Genomic DNA, 25,159 nt, shown 5'->3' with positions numbered 1-25,159 from the left:
TGGAATCTTCGAGGGTTAGTCTCATGATCTTCATCTCGTTGCTACCATCTACTAGATTAGATCTTGGCTTATTATTCGTTTTTGCGGTAGGAAATTTTTTGTTTTCTATGCTATGAATCCCATCATGCACCTGTACCACATGTCGAACGACTTAAATAGGCAGGGAAGAGGTAAGCAACCCAAATTTTCATAGTCTCTCTTTGTTCCTCCTCCAAACTCAAAACCTACTCCATTGGATCTCCAATTTCGTTCGTTTTCGATTCGATTCCTCACACTCCACCGAAGTATGGTATGTTTCTCCTCCGATCCCCAACTTTTTATCTGCGAATGCATGCTCTAGATTTTGTCATTATCAATATAGACTTAGGTCATATTATGAACTTCATCACCTTAATGAGCATGCTAGATCACAATTTTAGAGGATATTCTTTTATACGATGTGTAGAGGATGATCATATGTCTATTTCTATCGGATCAGATTTTTATTTTTTTCTTATTTTTTTTAAGATGTGCTTAAGGTAGTCAACCGCTAATTAATTTTTAGATGAACACAAGGAACCGCTCGCGCGCTGTGGCTGCACAGGCTGCACTACCGATTGAAGACACACCCACTTCGCTCGGTATTGAGTTTAAAGACCGTTGTCATCTCAACCGTTTCAAGAACCGCGAGATCAAGTCGACAAAATGGGCATGCCCCCATATTATGAACCAATTAGGCCTACGTAATGATTTCAATACTCTTTGCAACAATGTTGGTTTGCTTGACTTTTGTTTTCAGGAGGCCGCCACTTATCGCCGCTTGACACTCGAGTTCCTCAGCACCCTAAAGCACAAGATGAACTGCTACTACAACACTGAGGAGAATCAGCCCGGAGTTGACCGGATATCCTTCGTTTCATGAACTGTAAGTATGATTTGACCTTGGATGAGTCGTGCAACCACTTTGTCTTTAAGAACAGTGCCACCGCAAACCGCTATGCTTTCTTTGCTTTGAACCCCTCACCTAGCATGTATTTTTCTAGGATGAGAATACCTAGCACACTCCCTCGGAAAAATTCTATTGAGTGCCCTGCTATTCGCTATTTGTACTATGCTATCGCGAACACTTTGCAGACATGAGGTGATTTCACAAGACTTAATGAAGAGGACATGATGGTCCTCACAAAGGTTGTGTTCCTAGAATGCAACCTCCGCCCAAACTTGGGTGCCATTCTTATTCTCTACTTGAACCACCAAGCACTTGAAACTCGTGGCCCCATATGCGGAGGTGGAGTCATCACCGTCTTGGCAAGAAGGCTCAACGTCAATGTAAGTAATTTACGAGCATTGGAAGGCCCTCGCCGCCTTGGTTTTACTAATCTGAATGCATGTGGTATGGTTAGAAAAGTAGAAGGTAGATATTACTTCAATATACCGGGAACTAATAACTTGATCGCTGCCCCTCTGCCTAATGGTCTATTCTCTCTCGAGGAAAGGCGTTTGCATTATGGTGCGCAGGTTGAGGCAATTCTACCCCCACAACAAGATGAACCAGAAGAAGGAGAGGAGGTTGAACAAGAACCTCAAGGACCAGAACAGAAGCAGCAACCACTCCAGGACTTCACGACCTACTAGGACATGTACGCGCTCAAAGGAAGCATTGAGAACCTTAGTAACCTCGCCATCAACCTTCAAGACCACACCACCGAAATCAATTCCCAAGTCACTCATTGGAGCAGTCAATGGAATAGTGGGAATTATCCTCCATCACAATAAGCTCACCAAGAGGGCTTGCAAAAGCCTAAGCTTGGGGATGTGTTCCTCAAGCATTTTATTTGTGTTGAATAAATTTGTACTCCAGCTCTATGAGAGAGCTTTGAAACACTCGTGTTGGTTTGTTCCTTTGCTTTTTATTTGCTTCTCGTTTTAGTTTGTTTTTCATTTCTCATTTTTTTTATTTTATGTCCTTACTTTGTCGCTATTCTCGTTTATTTTTCCCTCTTTATCCCAATTCACGAAAAAACAAAAAGATTTTTTCCTTTTATACTTGTTCTTGAAAGAGTTGAATTTTCTAATGCCTCTTTGCCTGATATTATTTATGAGAGAGATCTACTAAGAGTTTTAAAGGAACATATCATAAGGAACGAAAATTTGAAGCCACCTACAAGAGGTATGTCTTATTTATCGCACTTTTGAAATTTGAATTGTTTATGCTAGTCAGTAAACTTGTTAAGATATTGTACCAGTAGGAGCGATTTGAAATAATTGGAGTAGAGCTTTATTTGTATTCTTAGTTAATTGTGAAAGTCCTTACTCTAGTTCATCTAGTTAACCAAGTCTTGCCTTGGAAATAATATTGCCAAACAAATATAACAAGAAGAAGTCTTAAAATTATAATTTGTATGATGACCAATTGTCTTAAGGGTTTAACTTTGAAGATATTTAATTACATAGATGTTGTGATAGACTTGATAGCACTCTTGATAGGAGTTGTTTAATCGAATTGAAGTCTAGTGGTAGCTGAGATTCATACCAAGATGTAAGGTTGTATATAAATATGAGATATTGCTTTACGCATGTCAACATATGCTTGAGTGTCTGATATTGCTTTATGCGTGTCAACACGACTGTTGCGCACACTGATATAGGCATTCCCAATGGGCCTGCCGAAGATAGTACCCGGGGTTTACTGAAGGCCCACTACCCGAAGAATAAGAAGATTCGGAAGCCCAAAATATTGTTAAGGAAAGCTAGAGTTGTAATAGGAAGCATTATTTGTAATCTTGCGGGATGAGTTAGAAACCTTCCCGGACTCTGTAACTTGTACAATACGAATCCCTCGGCTCCGCCTCCTATATAAGGGGGAGTCGAGGGACAAAGAAGGCATCGAATTATTGTCTCTCAAACCCTAGTTTTCATAATCGTCGAGTACTTTTCGGCTGAAACCTTCGAGATCTACTTGCCCTCTACTTCCAACTAAACCCTAGTCTACAACCCGTAGGCATTGACAAGTTAATACCTTGTCAATTGGCGCCGTCTGTGGGAATTAGAGGCGTCAAGGCTCTGATCTTGATGGCACGTTCAAGATCGTCGACTTCATCAACTGCAAGCAACGCGATGGATCGAGGTAAACAGATCGCAACTGGTCCTGTCGATTTTGTTCCTCACCCGCCCTCCCATTTGGATGCATATGCGTATCTGGAGGAGCCTATGGAGATGACGTTCGGAAGATTTCACTTTCGCGTCGAGAAAGAGGGGTCGTATCGTGTCGAAATTCCGATCTCGTCGGGATTTTCGGCGGTCGATTCCGATTTTTCAAGCTATACAACGTCAACCGAATCAGGAGAGGAAGAAACTTCGTCGTCACGCTTCATCAGCACCAGGGCAAGAGAAAAACTCGCCAAGATCTTCAGCGACATGTCGCTTGAGTCATCTGCGGACTCCTATATAAGCGATGATTCAAGCAGTGTCGACAGCTTCAACTTCATCGACAAATCCACTACAGTGGGCAAGGTCTTCGCCAATCTTCATGATGGTGTCACCAAATCCAACATAGATCCAAATACAAAGTATCATCAGATCTATGTCATCGGAGAGCCAAGTCGTGACCAGGAAGAAACATCCGAGGCTTTCGACGATTTGGGAAATCCATATGTCGATCCCTCTGATTTGCGACGAGGCTTAGGCAACAAATACATCGGGTCACAGCCGCGAGATAGAGTTCAGCTTCCACAAGCAGCATGGGAGAGAGCCGCAAGAGCTATGGATGGCTCAAAACCAATGGCCACCACAGCCACGCCAGAAGAGCTACAAGCATATCAATATAGGCTCGCACGAGCTGCAAGGGAATTGGAAAAACAGACAATTGCTCTAAACAGAAGAAGGGAGGCAGCCTCCGCATCAAGTAGGCGAAGGGCAGAGCTAAGTCGACAATCTAGAACTTCGGGTGATAGCCACAGGGAAGCTCGGAACAGAGCAAGATCAAGGTTACAAAACGTACCTGAAGGAGAAAGAGAGCACTTGGTTCAGAACCTCGACATGTCTTTTATGTCGATAGACACGAGAGGGAACATCATCCCCAAGACACCAGAAGCTGGGTATATGGCGACACAGGCTTTCATCCTTGCATCCAGGCCACCCCCCAGGAGATCCAAGGGAGGCACTGTATAACATGACAATGGCAGGAGTTGGAGCCATGGGAACGGCATTTGCGTCAACACCTCCCGAAGGAGCAGCAAGGCAAAATAGTCCACGACCTGCGACAGCAACAGCAGCAGCTCCCGAAGGACCAAGTGGAGCAAGGGACACGGCAGCACAAGCAAGGGTCGATAGAGCGCGACAAAGCAGAAGGGAACATCGACAGCCCCCAGAGCTAAACGACGAGGATATGTGTGGTTTGCCATGCTTCACAAGGAGAGTTCGAAAAACTCGAGTTCCTTCGGGATTCAAGTTGCCTGATAACTTCAAGAAATTCGACGGCCTTCAAGATCCAGAGGATTGGCTAGTCGATTATCTCGAGACGGTGAAGCTCACAGGAGGAACCAGAGCAACAGCTATGCAAAGCATCCAGGTGCATTTGAGTGGAGCCGCACGATCTTGGATAAAGAAACTTCCTCCAGGATCTATCGACAGCTGGGATAGCTTCGAGGACGTGTTCGTCAAGAACTTCCGGTCCACATGCAAAAAACCTGCATCATTAGAGGAACTGAGAGCGTGCCGACAAAAGCCAGACGAGCCAATGAGAAAGTATATCCAAAGGTGGAATATCATCAAAAATTCGGCAGAAAATATATCTGACGAGAGAGCAATAGATGCGTTTGTCGCAGGAATCAGACGTGGAGATTTTGTCGAGGATTTGGGGAGGACCAATCCAAAGACAGTATCCGCATTAATAGAAATAGCAAACAGATGGGCAAATGGCGAAGATGCTGTTCACAACAAACGGCACAGGTCGCCAGAGGAAGACCGCGGTCGAAATTATCAACCAAGGCGACGATTTCCAGTACTCAAGCTATGATGCTCCAGGACGAATCTCGGCTGGCTTCCGAGCAAACGCCGGAGGATTTAACAGAGATGATTACCAGAGAGGCAATGAGCAACGAGGTGACAATAGAGACGACTCTCGACACAATAGGCAAAATAGCGGGCCACGGTTCCAGAGGCCTTTCGTGTCTCCTGAAGAGATGATGAACGGGCCATGACAGATGCATTTTTTCCTCGACAGCAACAGAAAAAGACAATCGGGACATCTGCAGAAGGATTGTCGAAATTTCCAGGCAATGCTAAGGTGGGCAGGGCATGCTAATGCTCAGGCAGCACAGAGAAATCCTCGAGAACCCATGAGTGAGATTCACTTGCCACCTCCTCCCGCGATTACGGACGAAAATCGACATCAGCTCAGAATAGCGGCAGCACCTGCACCACCACCTTATGTTGATCCTAACTCTAATGGAGCGGTCTCGATGATTCAGAAAGGAAGGCCATCCAATAGAGCTCAGAAAGTAATCTCGCGACAGGTGTTCATGGCAGAAAAAATGCCTCCACCAACAGTCGAGTATCTTAATTGGTCAGGGCAAGACATCGGCTTCACCATAGCGGATCATCCACAGCAAGTTCCTTGACCAGGGCAGTCAGCACTCATACTACCGGCAGTCATCGCAGGGTTCAACGTATCTCGCGTCTTCATAGATGGCGGCAGCAGCTTAAACCTTATGTATGCATACATTAAGGAAGATGAACATATCCCTGGCAAACCTGAAACCAACAGACACGAGATTCCACGGTATCACACCGGAGAAGCCAAGCTATCCGCTGGGGAAGATTAATCTCGATGTTCAGTTTGGGACCCGAGAAAATTGCAGAATCGAGAGGCTGGAGTTTGAAGTCGTAGATTTCCCGTCACAGTACCACGCTTTATTGGGACGACCAGCATACGCTAGGTTTATGGCGGTACCACACTACACGTACCTGTTGTGGAGGATGCCTGGACCTAAGGGACCAATTACGGTCAAAGGAAGCTTTGCCTTAGCCGATAAATATGACAAGGATTTTCATCGAATATCAAAAACTTTCGGGTTGCAAGCTGAGTATTTGGCGTCAAGGCTTATGACTGACTACGACGTGCTGCCAGACGTTGGAAGGCCAAATAAAGAATCAACTTTCAATACTGAGAAAAATTCTAAGGAGGTGCAGATTCACCCGACAGACCCGAAAAAGACGACGTCCATCGCAAACGACATGGACCTTGCATAGGAAAGCGCGCTCGTCGAGTTCCTCCGTGAGAACTGGAAAATCTTCGCATGGTGTCCAGCTGACATGCCAGGAGTATCCAGGGAACTTGCCGAGCACCACCTAAACTTGGACCCACTAGCGAGACCAATCAAACAACCTTTGCGACGTTTTTCGGAACCAAACCGCAAGGCTATGCTGTCAGAAATTGATCGACTAAGAGAAGCTGGTTTTATCAAGGAGCTGCACACAGAGGCCACATGGGTAGCAAATCCAGTGTTGGTGCCGAAGAAAAACACTAAGGTCCTTCGCATGTGCGTTGACTTTACGTGTCTCAATAAACATTGTCCAAAGGATCACTTTCCCCTCCCAAGGATCGACCAAATTATCGACTCCACGGCAGGATGTGAACGTCTTTCCTTCTTGGACGCATATTCTGGTTATAACCAGATCAGATTAAAAGAAGAAGATGAAGTAAAAACAGCGTTCATCACACCTTACGGCGTGTTTTGCTATAGAATGATGCCCTTTGGTCTGAAAAACGTGGGAGCAACATATCAGAGGATGATGCAGAAGTGTTTGGCGACACAGATTGGAAAAAATGTGCAAGTATACATCGACGATGTCGTCATAACGTCAAAAAAGGGGACGACGCTGATCGAGGATCTCAAGGAAACCTTCGACAACCTCGACAAATTCTGCCTCAAGCTGAACCCGACGAAGTGCTCCTTCGGCGTCCCAGCAGGAGAACTTCTTGGGTTCCTAGTTTCAGCAAGAGGGATTGAAGCAAATCTCGACAAAATACAAGCCATCGTAACAATGAGGAAGCCAACAAAGTTAAAATAAATACAGCAACTAACTGGGAGTATCGCAGCTTTAAGCAGATTCATCGCCAGGCTGGGAGAAAAAGCGTTACCATTCTACGCTTTAATAAAGCAAGGGGAGAAATTCCAGTGGAACGAAGAATCCGATAGAGCTTTCGAGGATCTAAAACGCACAATCTCGACACCACCAATCTTGGTGGCGCCGAAGGAAAAGGAACCTCTCCTGCTGTACATCGCAGCCACACCCCAGGTGGTTAGCACGGTGCTAGTCGTCGAAAGAGAAGAAGAGGGAAAACTCCATGGAGTGCAAAGGCCGGTATATTTCATCAGTGAAGTTTTATCGCCTTCCAAACAGCGGTACCCGCAGTACCAGAAACTAGCATATGGAGTGATTACAACGGCAAGAAAGTTGCGCCACTATTTTTCAGCACACCCGATAATAGTAGTCAATGAAGCACCTCTTTCAAATATACTGAACAATCCAGAAGCTACAGGGCGTGTCTCCCTTTGGGGAATAGAACTTTCCCCTCGGGACATCACGTATGAAAAAAGAAAGGCAATCAAGTCGCAAGTTTTGCCAGATTTCATTGCAGAGTGGATGGAGCTGCAAAACACGGGACCCCCAGATTTGTCGAGAACTTGGACTATGAACTTTGATGGATCCAAGAGAGTAGAAGGAGCTGGCGCAGAAGTGATACTTATATCACCCGAAGGCGACAAGTTAAAGTATGTCCTACGGATGACGTTCCCAAACGCATCCAACAATGAAGCAGAATACGAAGCCCTCATACACGGGATGAAGATGGCAAAAGCCTGCGGAGCAACTCGACTAAAAATCTTTGGCGACTCGCAATTGGTGGCTCAGCAAGTTATGAACCAATGTGATGCAGTCAATGATAGCATGATAGCATATAAGGAGGTGTACAATGAGCTTGAGAAGCTGTTTGATGGATGCGAGGTAAATCACATCAGTAGGTTGAGCAATGATGAAGCCGACGTTCTCGCAAACATCGGGTCGCAGTGTCTTCCAATCCCGCCAGGTGTATTTTGGGAAGAAATAGCGGAAAGATCCACAAAGCCGAAGAAGGCGCAGAAAAATGTAAAGGAGGAAAAAACTTCGGCGCCCCTCAAAGAAGCCGTGGATGATGAAGAGGACCAAGAGCTTGTGATGATGGTAGAAGTTCCTTGGATGCAAGCGTACATATCGTATATCCTTAGGAAAGAAATACCCGACGATCCAGTTGTGGCAAGGCGAATTATTCGACGATCCAAAGCTTTCACAGTGGTCAAAGGGGAGTTATACAAGCGAAGTATTTCAGGCGTCCTGCAAAGATGCGTCACACCCGAAGAAGGAAGGATAATCTTAAAAGACGTGCATGAAGGAATATGTGGTCACCACGCAAGTAGTCGAGCTATTGCGGCCAAGGTTTTTCGGGCAGGATTTTACTGGTTGACAGCAATCGAGGATGCAAAAGAGATAGTACGAACCTGCGATGCGTGCCAGAGATTCGCCGCAAAACCTCACTCTCCGGCGGCAGAGCTGATGCCAATACCATTGTCGTGGCCCTTTGCCCAATGGGGACTTGATATGGTGGGCAAGTTGCACAAAGCTTCGCCAGGAGGATATGAGTACCTGTTGGTTGCTGTCGACAAATTCACCAAGTGGGTAGAAGCGAAGCCAATAAACTCACCAGATGCAGCGTCGGCAATAAAGTTTGTGAAGGGCCTCGTTTTTCGGTTTGGAGTGCCTCATAGCATTGTCACAGACAACGGTACTAACTTTACAGCTAAGGAGTTCAAGGCATACTGCGCAGAAGTAGGCATCAAATTGCACTTTGCGTCAGTTGGACACCCGCAAACCAATGGCCAAGTCGAAAAAGCCAATGGTATCATCTGCAACGGCATTAAAAAGCGCCTACTAGGACCGCTTGAAAAGGCTCGACATACTTGGCCAGAAGAATTGCCAAGTGTTCTGTGGAGCATCCAAACAACACCAAATACGGCGACACAGGAAACTCCATTTTTTCTCGTCCACGGAGCCGAAGCAGTACTACCAATTGAAATAGAGCATGATTCTCCAAGAGTGACAGAGTACGACGAGAAAACATCACGAAAAGCTCGGGAGGACGATGTGGATGCACTCGATGAAGCTCGAGATGAAGTACTATCACGAGTTACCAAGTACCAACAGGACCTGAAAAACTACCACAGTCGACGATTGCGGCCCAGATCTTTCCAGGTCGGCGATTTGGTCCTACGGCTCAACCAGCAAAGTACTGAAAAGCTCGAGTCACCATGGTTGGGACCTTACGTCGTCACGGAAGTCATCGACGGAGGAGCATACAGGATCAAGGACAACAAGACAGGGGTTCCTGAGAAAAACCCCTGGAACGTGGCGCAGCTCAGGCGGTTCTACGCTTAAAGTCGAAATATAGTCCTCCTCTGTAAAAATACAATGTACTGAAACGCCCGCGAGTTTTCAGACGCACTCTTTTCCTTTTCGGGGCACCGAGTGGGGCCGGAAAGGTTTTTAATGAGGCGGGCTCGCGGTGCTGCAATATAATAAAGATAGTGGAGATATACTTCTTATTCTTCGACACGCTCGGGGGCTCAATGCCTTCAAATTACGAAATATAAAACAATACAGATGAACTAGACTTACCGAAATATTTCGCTTTGGTACAAAAATACCTCGCAAAATAGAACATCGGGGGCTAACAACTATAAATATAGTGTACTCGTCAAAATTTTAGTGCTTTGGTCTCGAAACCTCGCAACAAAAATATCGCCACCAAGACACTCGGGGGCTTGGCGATCAAATAGAAACAATATATATTTACAGAGTTGACAGCTTTACAATATAGATCATGTTTACAAATAGACAAAGACGAACCAATAAAAATACAGCAAAGGCAAAACCATCAGTGGATACCTAACACTTGGTCTATGGTTATTCGTTCATTGGAAGCGCGAGTACTATGCTCGGCATAGCTACCCTTCACGAAGAACTCAGCATCCATCCGAAGAAGTTCATCCATCATATCTTCGGCTACAGGAGTCACAAGATCATCAATTTTGCCCATGTTTCTCTTCCTTTTTGACATCTTGGCCAGGCACTTGGAAACAATTTGATTCATGGGCAATTTTGGATAACAAATCTTTATCATCATCATCGCAAATCTTGCGCCGGCAGAGAGTTGGGCTCGCACGAAACCATGGATTCGAGGAGCATCTCGAAATTTCTCCATCAAAGCAGGAAGAGTTTCCGGCTGTTGCGCGGAAACATGGTTCCATAAACTAAAAACAAGGTCTTCGTACAGAAGTCAAGGAAATCACGGACCTGAGCCGCGCGATCTTGGAATCTGACAATTTGGCGGGTACGTTCAGGAGTAACCCAGAAGTTAGAACCATGATGTGCAACAAGTCTGAGTAGTACACTAGCTCGAGCTTCTACGCGTTGATCTTCGGCAGTAGTATCCAAAAATGAGCCTGTTCCAGTGAAGAAATTATTAAGGGAAATAGCAAGAATTACATCAAATGTGGTTTTGCACAGGAAGCATACCCGTCATGTCCAGGCTGGCGTCATTCATTAGTTGAAGCATATAATTTTCTTGAGAAGAAGCTTCAGTAGCCTCAGCAACCGCGGCATCCTTTGCAGCAATGGCATCTTGAGCCTGTTGAAGAGCAATTTTTCCCCTCTCCGAAGATCTTCGAGACTGTTCCATTAGTACAAGCATTTGTTTTTTCATGGATTGAAGTTGTTGCCGAAGTTCTTACAAATCTTGCGACAAGTGTTTACTTGAAGAACCTTCGATAAGGCTATTGTCGACAAGGGTTTTCTTCGAGAAGGAAGAAGCAGACGAAGTATCGGGAGAACAAGGACTGGCGGAGTAGTTATCAAATATCAACTGGAAAAGAAAGTCTCGGTATCAATGATAAGGCAAAATAGAATTTCATTAAGCTTCAGGAAATTTACAAGGATATTACAGGACGATTTCTTCAAAAGGATTACTACGACTATTGTCGCCCAAACTGCTGTGGCGACAAGATCTAAAGAAACAGAAAATAAAAAAAAAGAAGGGGCATTCAACTAGACCTCCGGCTTCGACGAGCTAGGAGTCGAAGTTGGCTTGATCCCGAGATAGGCCAAGATCTTCTTCGTGTTGGGCTTTGCCGCCCTGATCAGTGCTCGCCACTTCGTGGTCTCCATCTGTTCGGTGTCGCCTACTTTCGTCCAGTCGATAGTTTGTTGGCTGTCAGCGACCAAGACGACAGTGCTTTCGACAGCAATCTTCATATTTTCTTGGCGCATCTTCAGTCCAAGATCTTCTGGTGGATTGAAGTCCTTGGCAAGCGCAAGAAAAGTCTTGGGTTCCGTTTTCTTTGGGAAGAAGTAAGGGAACAGCCGTGACAATCCTACGTCAGCCTGGTCAATGCCTTCGCGAGCTTCGGTTCCATGAAACTCAAGGACAGAGAGTGCGTCGAGAATAGGATCGTTGTCAGGATCTTCAAGCTCAAATTCTTGGTTTGTTTTACCTGTCGCAGAAAATATATGTTGGTCGATAGGAAAGTCAAGAAAAGCAAGTCTAAAAAGATAGAATGGATCGACAAACTTACCGACAAAGCGTCGATTCTGCGAGTTCAAGCGCTTGATGATTGCCTTTTCACGAGTAGCCTGTGCGGCTTTATTCTCGTTCAAAGAAGTTTCGGCATCATGAAGTCTTCTCTGCAGATCTTCGACACCAGCGGCTTCTGCCTTGGCCTTATCAGCCTCCGCTTTAGCTTGGCCAGCATCAAGTTCAGCCTTCTTGCGAGCCGTTTCACTTTGCTCTAGTTTTTGAGCAAGCGTGTCGACAAGTTTGTTGGCTTCCGCAAGTTTTTCTGCCAAAATAGTTAAGAATCGTCAAAATTGTGACAAAACAGGAGCAAGAAGTTATAAACAAGGGCAAGCAAAGAGTTATTACCTTCAGTCTTGCTAGCATACTCGCGGTACCCAATGAATTGGGCACCGATGCGAATAAGCTCTTTGATCATAGGCTGTCAAAGAAGGATAAAAAAGAAAAAATGTCGGTATGGGAAAAAATATGAAGGCACAGCGAGGCAAAACAGAGAAAGGATAGACAATAACAGAAAACTTAAGGACTTACATCATCCAAAAGAGGACTAGAGGAGCTACCCAACTGGAGGGCAGGCTCCGTGATTGTTTCAACTCTTGTCCTTTTTGGTGAAGGGACAAGAGGGCTTGAAGGAGGAGTAGGAGCGTCGAGGTTTTGTTGAGGAGGCGAAGATTCTTCTCCTTCAACTGGCGTCTCAGACACAACTAGAGTATGCGACGTACTCGTTCGAGCAGCCACATCAAAAGCTGGTACTTCTTCCTCATCACCACTGCGATTAAATGTCGGCAGCATAAAAAGCAAGATAGACAAAAAAATTCGAGTACAAAAATAAAGGGAAATAAAAGGTGACTTACGAGCTGATGAGGGCCTCAAGGTATGGATCATAAGCTGCCTTCTGACGTGAAGGAGCAGTTTCTTCGGCTTTGGAGGTGCCAGAATCTTCGACATCAGCCATTTTCCTTTTGTTCCTTGGAGAAACAGCAGGAGGAGGAGACTGTGCCGATGTAGTAGCTTCAGAGGGAGCCTCCTTTTCAGAAGATCCCGCAGATTTTTGAGATTCTGCGGGTTCATTCTCAAGAGAAGGGGCATCTTGGTTGTCGTCAGTGACAACAGCCCGTTCATCGACTTCTCCACCTTCAGGAAGGGGAGGAAGCGAGACAAGATTTGGATGGTTCTATACAAAAAAACAGGGGGAGGTGTCAATAAAAGAATTATGGAAAAGATGGCAAGGCAGTAGCAAATCAATTGACAAAGGTTACCTTGGGAAGCGCATTGGTGGCGCTGTATGGTTTTACGCGGCAAGAAGAAGGGACAGGATCTTTTTTGCTGAGGGAGGAGATTTTTTGGACAAGTTTCTCTAAGTCCTTGACCTCTAAATCCGCCGACAACCGATCTGCGTCCTTGTCGCCAGCATACTTCCAGAGAGGGTATTTGCGAGCCTGAAGAGGCTACACCCTGGTTCTAAGAAAGTATGCCGTGATTTGGATACCTGACAGCTCTTTGCCGCGAGTATTCTGCAACTCATGGATGCGAGTCATCAGGGCTTCTGTCGATAATTTTTCTTCCTCGGTAGCCTCTGCATCCCAGGAGCGGCGGCGAAAGATTTTCTCGGCACCATCGAAAGGAGGGATGTTGTCTTCAGCACATCCATGGTTTTCCTCCTGAATGTACAGCCACTTCTTGCGCCACCCTTGAACTGAGTCAGGGAGTTTGACGTCAAAGTAATCGACTGTGGGGCGAACGGAGATAACAACGCCACCTATATTATAGGCGACATTGGGAGAGCCATTGCGGCGACAAAAGAAAATGTGCTTCCATAGCGCCCAGTTAGGTTGGACGCCAAGGAAGGCCTCGCAGAGGGTGATGAAAATGGAAATGTGGAGGATAGAATTGGGCGTGAGGTGGTGAAGTTGCAGACCATAAACAAAAAGCAATCCGCGAAGGAAAGGATGAATAGGGGCGGAAAGACCGCGGATGAGATGGTCGACGAAACTTACCCGATACCCCATTGGAGGGGTTGGGTAGCTTTCTTCACTAGGGAAGCACAGCGCTTTGGGCTTCTTGCTGATCCCCAGCTTCTTCAAGAGGTTGATGTCCTGGGTGGAAATTTTGGACCTTTCCCACTCCGCGCTTCCCAGATCTATGGCAGCCATTGATGATTCCGGCGTGCTGTGTTTGATCAACCTACGCGGTGGCATCAATAATGGCGCAGGAATGCAGCTTGGAGAAGATGAGCTCAGGGAGTTGTGGGGCGCAGGAGGAAGTTTTGCAGAGGAGAGCAGGAGAACGGCGCGAGCGGAAGTGCTCGAGGAAGAAGAAGGAGATCTTATATAGAGGTGCGGTGAAGCGGCGGACCGTTGGATAGAAAAACTGTGCGGCAGATGATAACTACGTAGAATAGGGGTAAAAAAGTATTTTAACCCTGGAGAAGTTACGGTACGAGCGCTAGGAAAAGCGGAGGACGTGTGTCCCCCACCTGCACGACGTGTCAAGATAATGGATAATTTGGGCCCGCAAGGCAGTGGGAGAAGACTTCTCGCGATTTTCGGACTTGCAATCGTGGCTATCATCAGCAATAACATCACTTTGGTAGGAGAAAAATTCGACTCAACAGCTTCATGAAAAAGGCGACATGGAAAAGTATTGGAGAGCCTTTGATCAAATACAAGTTTTTGATCAAATGCTCGGGGGCTACTTCGAAAAAATGAAAAGATTAAGAAAGACAAAATAGAAATGGCGTGAGCCTATGATCAAATACAAATATTTGTTCATAGCCTCGGGGGCTACTCCCATCAGGAGCGCTGTTCGCGCACCCGAGAGATTTGAAAACTTCGGGAAAGAAACGAAATACAGCAGCATAAGGCGTGGAGCCTACACCCAAGCACAAGTCCTTGGATGTAGCCTCGGGGGCTACTCCCATCGGGAACGCTGCTCGCGTACCCGATGACATTATAAAAAAAAAGAGAAAAGAGAAGAAAGAAAGATGGAGAAAAAAAGAAGAAGGAAAAACTGAGCATATTTCGAGTTATATGCATAACTCTACATATACTCCCATCGGGAGAGCAATATAAGTCATCCGTTGACTCAATAAAATGTGCCATTCCAACAGCCGAATAAGCACTCGACAATATATTGTCAGAACGCCAAAGTTGCGATCAATTTCTGAATGCCACAAATTTGCGAAGGTAAGACCCCAGATCCGTTCTGTGCGGCATGGCGCCATCTCTGACGTCGGTTTGCTAATTTTATCCGTATCAACAGATACGAAGAAAAATCCTAATGGACGCGTTAGGTACCCGATAAATATGACTGGGACTCGACAGAATGGTAAGACCTTAAGCGGCACCTGTCGAAGTTTACACCAGTATCCCGAGATCATGTCCAGGGACGTGATCTTGAAGTAGGTTTTTGCGGATTGCCACTAGAGCAGTTAACTAGTACCTGATCCGTCAGATGAACTAGCCCCAACTACCATTATGCCTGTACAATATAGAAATTTATGTGAAGAAATATAGAGAAGTTTTAAGTTGTCGAGTAAAAATAAACAATGGAGATTTTCCCTGACTCTACGATTCAAGCAAAATCTCGGGGGCTACTGACATAGGCATCCCCAATGGGCCTGTCGAAGATAGTACCCGGGGTTTACTGAAGTCCCACTACCCGAAGAATAAGAAGATTCGGAAGCCCAAAATATTGTTAAGGAAAGCTAGAGTTGTAATAGGAAGCATTATTTGTAATCTTGCGGGATGAGTTAGAAACCTTCCCGGACTCTGTAACATGTACAATACGAATCCCTCGGCTCCGCCTCCTATATAAGGGGGAGTCGAGGGACAAAGAAGGCATCAAATTATTGTCTCTCAAACCCTAGTTTTCATAATCGTCGAGTACTTTTCGGCTGAAACCTTCGAGATCTACTTGCCCTCTACTTCCAACTAAACCCTAGTCTATAACCCGTAGGCATTGACAAGTTAATACCTTGTCACACACACTTGGGATAGTAGCACCACTGGCCCCATGATTGTCACAATCCTACAAAGTCATTCATGATTTTTTACCTGGAAACTATAAAAGGAATCAGAAAGATATCACTTCTCAAGTCTTGGCATGGGCTCGCTACTATTAGATGACTATATTCTTGAAAGGTAATGAATGGATAGTAAGTGTTTTGATAGCCTTGATCGATTGATGTGGGCGTAATTAAGATACTTCATTGCTTATGCCTGTTTAGACATGAATACTCATATTTAATTTAAAGATATAAACTTCTAGTGTTCCTTCGCAAACTAAGAGTTAACTATTTAAGCTAGAGTGATTGTTTCTACAACTAGCTATTCATACTCATGATCTTTATTGCGATTATCTCGAGTTACCAATGCTTGTATTACATTCTTGGTACTTCTCTAACTATGCTAAGCTTTCAAATGGAAGAAGTGCTGGACTCATCTACCACATGTAAGTGACTTTGCTTTCTTGTTGTTTTGATTTAAACGTCAAGTTTCTTATGGTTTTTTGTTTCTTGCTCGAGGACAATCAAGTTTAAGCTTGAGGAAGTTGATGATTGTGAAATACGCCATATTTTCTCGCGTTTAAACCCTTAGCTAAGTCAATAAATTGACTAACTTTACCTCTCAACTTGCCTCTAATGTCTAATCAATGCAAAGATATGCAATCTCTTCTATTTTTGGATATTGTGCAGGATATCACGTTATAATGGCAAATGGACCTGCAATTACTGAAGAAAATCGCGTCAGGAGCATGTCAAAGTTGACTACGTTCGGAAAGGCGGTTCCAGGGGCTTTAACGAGCATAGATACGGACAAGCCCCACCCGTACCGTCCGTCCGTACCACATGCGGTTGCGTTCCCGAGGTCGAACACTATAAAAGTCGTGAAGGGACCGATGCTAAGAAGAGAGCCATTTGTTGCCAAATAGAGCCGCTATCCACCAGATCCATCTACAACACACCGAAGGAGATCCAGCACCATAGTTCATCCATTCCATCTCCCATCTCCTCCATAGGCCATAGCCATCACCATTGGAATAGAGATCTCCTTGAGAATTGGCGACCATTGTAAGAATATTGCGATTTCAATCTAAGTATTTTGCATGATGATTTCTATCTTTGTATTTGTTTCTTGATATTTTGTGTGAGTAGTCCTCACGGGCTGCGGGTTGGGGTGAATCCTCGCAGCGTTCATGTGCATCTAATCATATGTTATGTGTAAGGATTGAATAGAAGTTTCGTGATCTTGTATCCTTGTCTGTTTGCCTCGTCTTGATGATCTGCAGGTACCCATAACATTCGAGTCGATCAAGGGAAGAGGCGGGATGAGTGGAGAACGGTGTTCTACCGCGAAACCTCAGTGACAGAAATGGGAAAGTAACGGTACATGTTTGGTGATTCATTCGGGATCATAGCACAATCCTCTAGCTTAAGGCTTTGGTCTGTATTTACTTAAAAACTATTGTTGCTTGCGGCTGTGAGAACAATGGTTGGACCATTAGGCTCTTGTCACCTCTGGCTTTAGGGGCAAGTGTATTTATGGATGTGCTACTCACAAATCTCTTATCTCTATTTTATTTGTTACACATATGAGCTTTATTTATATATGTATGCATAGTTGTAGGTGAAACCTTAACCCTGGCATATTTCCATCAATGAACACAACTCCCTTAAAAATGAACTAGATAGGTCTAGTAAACTTAAAATAAAATACTAGCAAGTCTTGTAGATGTTTCCATTTAGCAGTGCTTCCCAATGTTCGATTAAACGTAGGTCTTCTAGGAAAAAAGCTTATCATACTACAATCCGTAGTCCGGATCGAAGGTATCAGTGCGCTAGCCAGCAAAATTTCATTATATCAGGGAATATTTACAAACGTCTTGGATTTTTATGATGCAATCAACCCTAACCAGCGGTTTACAGGAGGTATACATAGGCAGTGGTGACAATCTGCACTGCGGAAGGGGGGTACCCCTCCCAAGCGTCCCTGCTAGGCACGTTGTGGCTGATGACTCCACTTCTCTTCAGCCCAAGCCTACCGGCGACGGGCCTCGCTTCGACCCATCGTTAGTCTTCTTATTGAATTTGAATCATAACATAACAAACTCCACCTTGAGACAAATTCTTTCTTGTAGCATAAACTTCAACAATCTACTGAACAACAAAAAAAGCACTTGTTGGCGCCAACATCCACGTGGGCTAAACAGTTACACCAACCAAGCTCGAGAAAAGCTCAAACTTGGCAACAAGAACTAGCTTTATCATCATATCAGTAGGATTATCATGTGTACTTATCTTTCATACCTTCAGTTTACCTTGAGCAACAATGTCGCGAATATAATGGCACATGAAATCAATGTGCTTTGTCCTCCCGTGGAACATTTGATCTTTAGTAAGGTATATTACACTTTGAATGTCATAAAACAAATTAATGCGATAATCATCTCCACAAAACTCAGTATACAAACCTTTCAACCAAATAGACTCTTTGCAAACTTCAGCAATAGTCATATATTCTTCTTCGGTTGTGGATTGGGCAACAATAGATTGTAACGTTGTCTTCCAACTCACAACACCTCCACCAACAGTGAAGACATAACCTGTGAGGAACCTTCTCTTATCCAAGTTGGCAGCAAAATCTGAATCCAGATAGCCAGCGAGTCCCTCACCGGCCTTTCCAAACTTGAAGCAAGCTTTGGATGTGCCACAAAGGTACCTGAAAATCCACTGAACAACTTTCCAATATTCTTACCAAGATTAGCCATGATCGACTGATCATAGCATATGATAAACCAGGACGAGAACAAACCGTGGCATACATCAAGGAACCAACAACACTACAATATGAAACTCGTGACATGTACTCAATATCTCCATTAGTACTAGAACATTGCAATGCTGACAATTTGAAGTGACGGGCAATAGGTGTAGTTACAGACTTTGCATGATGCATATTAAAACATTGAAGACTTTGTTAATATAATTTTGCTAACTAATAAATAACACACTAGATTTTCTGTCTCTTTTAATATTCTTACCTAGTATTTTCTTAACAACACTAAAGATCTTGCATCTCAAACTGGAAATGCACTTTTGAACATGGGAGCATATGTTCCTTATATACAGAAGAACATTTTAAAACGTCAAAAAACATGACCAAAAATTTGTGTGTCTACGTTGATATTATATGTGCGCATGCCAAGTTTCGCGAAAAGGTGAAATTTTTCGTGCCCTCTGTAAAAAAGATAAAGAAATATATTGTGGAAAACTCTTTTTCAGCACCATTTTTTTATTTGCACGACACAAAAAATGTCGGGTTTTGGCGAAACTAATTTATGAGAACATAGGATGTCCACATGTATGCATCAATTTTTGGTTCGGCTTTTCTTTTTGATATTTTAAACTGCGTATAGAAGTCGTTTCAAAAACTATATGCCCCCGGATGCAAAAATTTCCCGTTTCATCTCAAACTCATTACTTAATTGTGATTTCAAAGTAGTGATCTCTTTCTTCCTTTTGGCAACAATCAACATATCATCAACATATAAATAACAAGTATATAAGTGATCCATTAACAAACTTGATGTAAACACAACTATCATATTAAGATCTCTTAAAATCACGTGTAAGGATAAATGAATCAAACCTTTTGTACTACTGTTTTGAGATAGACTATAAAGGGATCTCTTTAACTTGCAAACAAGATTCTCCTTAGCACGCACAACAAAATATTTAGGTTGGTCCATGTATATCTCCTCCTCAAGTTCTACATGCAGAAAAGCAGTCTTCACATCTAACTGCTCAAGCTCAGGATCATGCATAGCCATAATACCAAAAAATGCACGAGTATAATTATGTTTTACAACCGAAGAGAATACATCATTATAATCAACATCTGGAATTTGGCTAAATTTTTTTGCTACTAACTTTGCCTTAAACCTTAAATGCTTATTAGGAGACAAACCTTTCTTTCTTTTAAATATCCACTTGCGATGGACATCCTTTTTTGTTTGGGCAAGCGTACACCATTGTATGTGTCATTCTTCTCAACCGATTGAATATCCTCTTGCATAGTAGAAAGATCCACTTCTCGCAGTTAACGGATGCAAGGGCCTCAATATATGTAGCAGGTTGAGAATCATGCTTCACATGTTCAGCATAACTTAAAGCATAATGAACAAAATTACATTTTTCAATTAAACGAGGACGTGGACCTTTATCACGCCTCGATCTATCAGCAGCAATGGATTCATTTGTTTGCTGCAAAACAAGTGATGAGTGTGTTATCATCTTCAGCAACATTATTTTCTTTCTCCTCTATGTGCTCTACCTGCACACTAATTTTTTGTTGTTCATCATCAGAAAAATCAACACATCAGAAACATCCGTAGATGAACTCTTATGAAACATGACAACCTCATTAAAAACAACATTTGTGCTATGCAAAACCTTCTTAATTTCAGGATCCCATAACCTATATGTCTTAACTCCTGAACCATAACCAAGAAATACACACTTAACAGCCCTATGCTCTAGCTTTTTATTATCAATATGCATAAGCAGTACAACCGAAAACTCTCAACTGTAAATAATCAGCAAGTGAACCAGATCATACCTTAATTGGAGTTTTCTTATCAAACGAAATGTAAGGTGGCATGTTTATCAAGTAACATGCAGTAAAGGCTGCTTCAGCCCAAAAACACATACCAGTATTGAACAACATGCAACGAGCTTTGTAGATGATGGTTTTATTTATCCTCTTGGTCCAAGTCTATCGGCGATGGGCTTCGCTTCGCTCCGTTCGTTAGCTTTCTTTATGAATTTAGATCATAATATAAAACTTTTGAGCTATGATGCAACTTTTGGTGAGTTTGTTCAAAAACCTAGATCATTGGAATTGTTGTGATATCTCGATGTATGAGAAGCTCTAGTGTTATATAGAGAATAACTTACTATATGTCAATTTTTACAATAGTTAAATAAGATTTAAGTGGCTTCGGACTGTTAAAACTTAGAAGTGCTCAAAGTCACAAAGTGCGATGTCCTGCTCAATTTCCGCATAACAAGTTACAGAACGCGTTCTACCTGCAGCCAATAGCTAGATACCTAAGTAGCATGTATGTTGTTATCTCGTACCACCGCATTCTCTTGGATCTCCACCTTTGCTGCTCACCCCGGACTCCTCTTCTTCCCTAGATACTTCTCCAAGCTCGTGTCCTTCTACTTTGGTGTCGTTTCGCCTGCGCTTCTTTAATCCAGTTTTGTCTCTATCTGCACACGGGACAACAACATGTCATGACCTTTTCTTTTTAGGAAATGAAAGATGTCACGACTTATTGACAGTACTCAAAAAAGCAAACCTAGACAACGAATAATTACACAAAGACCTATTAAGCATGGATTTTTCCTGTTAATACGATGTCAGCTAAACGTGCCATCTTACGACTACTAATTAAGTGGTGTTCAATGCCAGGTCGAGTTGAACCCAGCGAGCTAGTGCTAGTGTAATTTCCTTCGATGTCTCCAACCAAGCTGATGCATTAAAAAAATGTTATAGGGCTGGACATATTTACTTATATTATTGGGTAACATATTTGGCTTCAAATCCCTGCATGTTTCTACAGTTTCAGCAGAAACCGATTTTGGACACCCCTGACCACTGTCAGCTGTGATAGATAGTGGATAAAAAAAACTGTGATAGATAGAATTTCAAAAAGAAAAGAACCACAAAGAACTAGCAGCCACTGATAAACACATCTTCGACTTTACAGGAACTGTCTATGGTTTATATTCTTTTTCCTCATCTTTACTTTGTTCACTCATGGCAATTTTCTTACGAACTTATGAGGCGCTTGGTTGGGGAGAATTAACATATCCACTGATGCAATGAGAATACACTGTATTAGGAGGCGGATTGTGTGATAACGTGATATTTGGTTTATATATTCATAACGCTATTTGGTTCAAGCAACGGTCCATTTCCCATTTGAATTTCTTCCTGAAACCTTCAATAGGATCTTCCTACTCTAGCCATCTTGATATTCTCTATCATGGCTTTCACAACCGAGTCAAAACTACAGACCAAATGAAGTTACTACACAACTCTTATGCAGGTCAACATGCAGCTAGCAACACCAACATGTATGCATTCAATTAGCTATGTGACAAGAATTATACTAACATAACAGTGCACAATTACATAAACAAACAAGTTTCGAGTAAATTATGTAGAAAGCCACAAAAATAACTTACCATCGAGCGTTTCAACGATATACTCTCTCCTTGAAGCCTTAAGTGCAAACACCATCTGTGATTCTTCCAAAGTTCTTGCAAGTATGACAGCAGCAGCTTCCTCAATCTCACTTCCAGTTAATCCAGCCATACGTAACTTATTAATCAGCATGTCTTTAAACTGCTTGATAGGCTCGTCCTCTATTGCTTTCTCTTGGACAATACTGGTAATGCACTTGCCCTTAGAAATGTTGTCGGAGTTGGGGCCGACTGATCTGAGCCCCAAGGTACCCAGTGCTCCATCTGGAGAATCATTGGTATCCCTGACCTCATCTTCTATAAAACAAGGTAAGTTAGGTAAAACATCACCCACACATTGCACACAGAACCTTACAGAAACTAGTGTTGTGCTGTGGGCAACTAGTATGGGAAACATTCCCGGTTGATTTTTCATTATTAACAGAAAAAGCTAACACTTACTACACCAAGACGGGGTTTCGGGAGAACCCTCATTCTCTTGTTCATCACTGTCACTGTCACTGCCACTACAACTGTAACTGCCCTCATCGCTGTCACCGGAACTGTTCTTCTTTCTCTTAAGTAAGGTAGAGAACCACGGAGATGAACCTTGCTTGACATAGAATAGAAGGTATGCTTCGCTGTCCAAAGCTCTATCTTTGCAAATCTTCATAACCTGTACCACAAAAGTTTAGACGCTAGAACCATGTACTTGAACGAAATATATACAAAAATGTTACAAGCTGTAGATAGATTTCCTTAGAATCATCAAACAGAAACCAATCAGTTTGTGATGGACGGATAATACAAACATAGTGACCATTGGATGGAACACCCAGGTGTTCTACAACTCCATACAAATCGTAGTATTGAGGTTTCTGCAGGAAAAAAAAGTGTGCATCAGCCATATACTTGGGCGCATGCGGAATTTGATTAAATGAGAAAAAAGGACTCACATCCTCTGGGGTGCTCAGAAACGGGTTTAAATCCAGCTCTGGCTGATACTCCACCTTGGCTCGAATCTTAGATATAGCACTCCCCAGATTTTGAAACCTCTTAAGCTGGATCACGAGAACTTCTGGAGCCTGTTCCACCTTGAATTGCTTTTCCATGTTCACACGAGATTTGCACCCATCACAAGGAAAATTTTCGAACAACTCAATCTTTGTAAAAGAAGGTAGTGCATCCATGACACTGCTCATCTGGGTAACCTCTAAGTTAAGGTCAACGAAAGGCTCCAATCTGTCTGAGCAATGCTGGCACTCTGGACAATGCAACTGACAAAGAAAAAATATTAACCAATATGACACTGGATTATCAGGGACTAAGTGTCAATGATTTACAGGAGAACAACTGGTAGTGAGGATTTACAGGCACACCTGACTTTTTAGCTGGCCTCCAAAAATTTGTTGGACAATTGAAGAGGATCCCTCAGATGGGGGACTGTGAGGGACAGAGGCCTCATCCAATTTATCGAGCAAGTAACGGAGGAATTCATGTGCATCCTGGTGTTGTCCCCACTCAAAATTTTCAGATATTACTGCAAACAATGTTTTCAAGATTCAAGTTCAGTCATAATCGCACTGATGCATTTCCAAATATCTAAGACCTAATAATGAGAATATGACGGCTAGAACATTGAAGGAGCAATAGATAAATAAGACAAGCACTGCAAGCAAAGATTTTCTGATAATATAAGCAACCTACAGTTCAGGAGTTCAACAAACTTCTTTGGGTAGAGAACACACCCAGAGCGCTTGATAATTTCATCAGCGTGCAGTTTTAGGGAGCAGTAACAGCAGAATTTGTCAGAGTCACCTAGTGAAAAATCAAAATCTGAGTTGAAAACACAATGGTAGATAAGAGATTCTCAACAGAAAGCAGCTAGAAGCACAAAAGGTGGACTGGTCTAAATGCCTTACGAGGACATGCATCTATGTGATCATCTTTCAGAAGCTTCAACACCAGAGGAACAGTGTGAACCACACACTGGAGAATGTAATGTGTGATGTTTGGTATGAATGAAAAAGTGTTGTTGGTTTGACCCCCTCAACACAACTCAAGTTTTCAAGTTTTAAACTTCATGAACTTTAATTTAAACAAACCGTAGAAATTTCCCTCTTATCTTATCATCCACTCCGATGTTCAGATGGCCCCACCAACCCACAACGCCACCCAGGACGCCATGCTGCAGATGCTAGAGATGATGATGGCTGACCGAGAAGCCGAGAGAGCTGAACGCCAAGCCAACATTGCTGCACTGCAACAGCTTGCTCAGAACAACAACGACCATGGAAACCACGACCACCCTGGGTCAAACTGAAGAACTTTCAGAACACCAACCCACCTATCTTCAACAAAACCGAAGAGCCCCTCGACGCCGACGACTGGCTCCAGACTATGGAGAACAACTTGGAAGTAGCTGGTGTGGAAGCAAATGAGAAGGTTTTGTTTGCAACCCACTATCTCGCCGGACCAGCCCGCGCTTGGTGGACAAGCACCCGTGCCATGAACGGAGGTCAGTTCGTGACTTGGGAAGACTTCAAGCTGAAGTTTAGCAAGTACCATGTGCCCCAAGGACTGATCAAGATGATGGGAGACGAGTTCCGCGAACTCAAGCAAGGCAGAATGTCCGTGGTAGAATACCGCGACAGATTTCTTACACTGTCAAGGTACGCCCCGGACGAGACCGACACCAATGAGAAGAGGAAGGAAAGATTTCTGAACGGATTACATGACGAGATGCAGACCGTACTGGTCAACATTCCCTTTGCTGACCTAGAAACCCTGGTGGACTCCGCCATCCAGATGGAGGGCAAGCTTCACCAAGCCAACGAGAATCGCAAGCGCCGGATGATGAATCAGCATGGGTCCAGCAATACCCAGAAGTACCGCAACAGCTCATCTGGAGGATATACTCCAAAATACAACAAGCCCCCTACCCAGAACTACCGCCCAAACTACACCACCAACCACGGAGGACGTCCGAAGCCCGGAGGCAACAACAACAACAACAATCACACCAGCAACAACAACCCCAACAACAACAACAGCGGGAACAACAACAACAACAACAACAACAACAACAACAACAACAACACTGGCCCTAGGACTGGAAGCAACGCGATCCCCGTTGAGAACAAGCAGGACAAGACCACCATCACTTGTTATGAGTGTGGTGTAGTGGGGCACTACTCCAACGAGTGTCCCAAGCGTCTCACCAAGCTCGCCGGCAACCCCGCTGCACCTGCTCAGAACCA

At 43.7% G+C, this 25,159-nt stretch overlaps 1 long non-coding RNA gene across 1 annotated transcript; it reads right to left on the bottom strand.

Moving 5' to 3' along the window:
* Window positions 1-23,127: 23,127 nt before the first annotated feature.
* LOC127330211 (uncharacterized) lies at window positions 23,128-23,902 on the bottom strand. Its single transcript, XR_007869190.2, has 4 exons — window positions 23,822-23,902; window positions 23,607-23,717; window positions 23,279-23,439; window positions 23,128-23,176 (listed from the first exon to the last, which is right to left on the bottom strand). It is a non-coding gene; the product is annotated as an uncharacterized lncRNA (long non-coding RNA).
* Window positions 23,903-25,159: the final 1,257 nt, after the last annotated feature.

Source organism: Lolium perenne, chromosome 2 (genome assembly GCF_019359855.2).
Source record: "Lolium perenne isolate Kyuss_39 chromosome 2, Kyuss_2.0, whole genome shotgun sequence".
NCBI classification, from domain to species: Eukaryota; Viridiplantae; Streptophyta; class Magnoliopsida; order Poales; family Poaceae; genus Lolium; species Lolium perenne.
The sequence above is the reverse complement of the archived record's forward strand: the minus strand, read 5'-3'. Positions and strand labels throughout refer to the sequence as shown.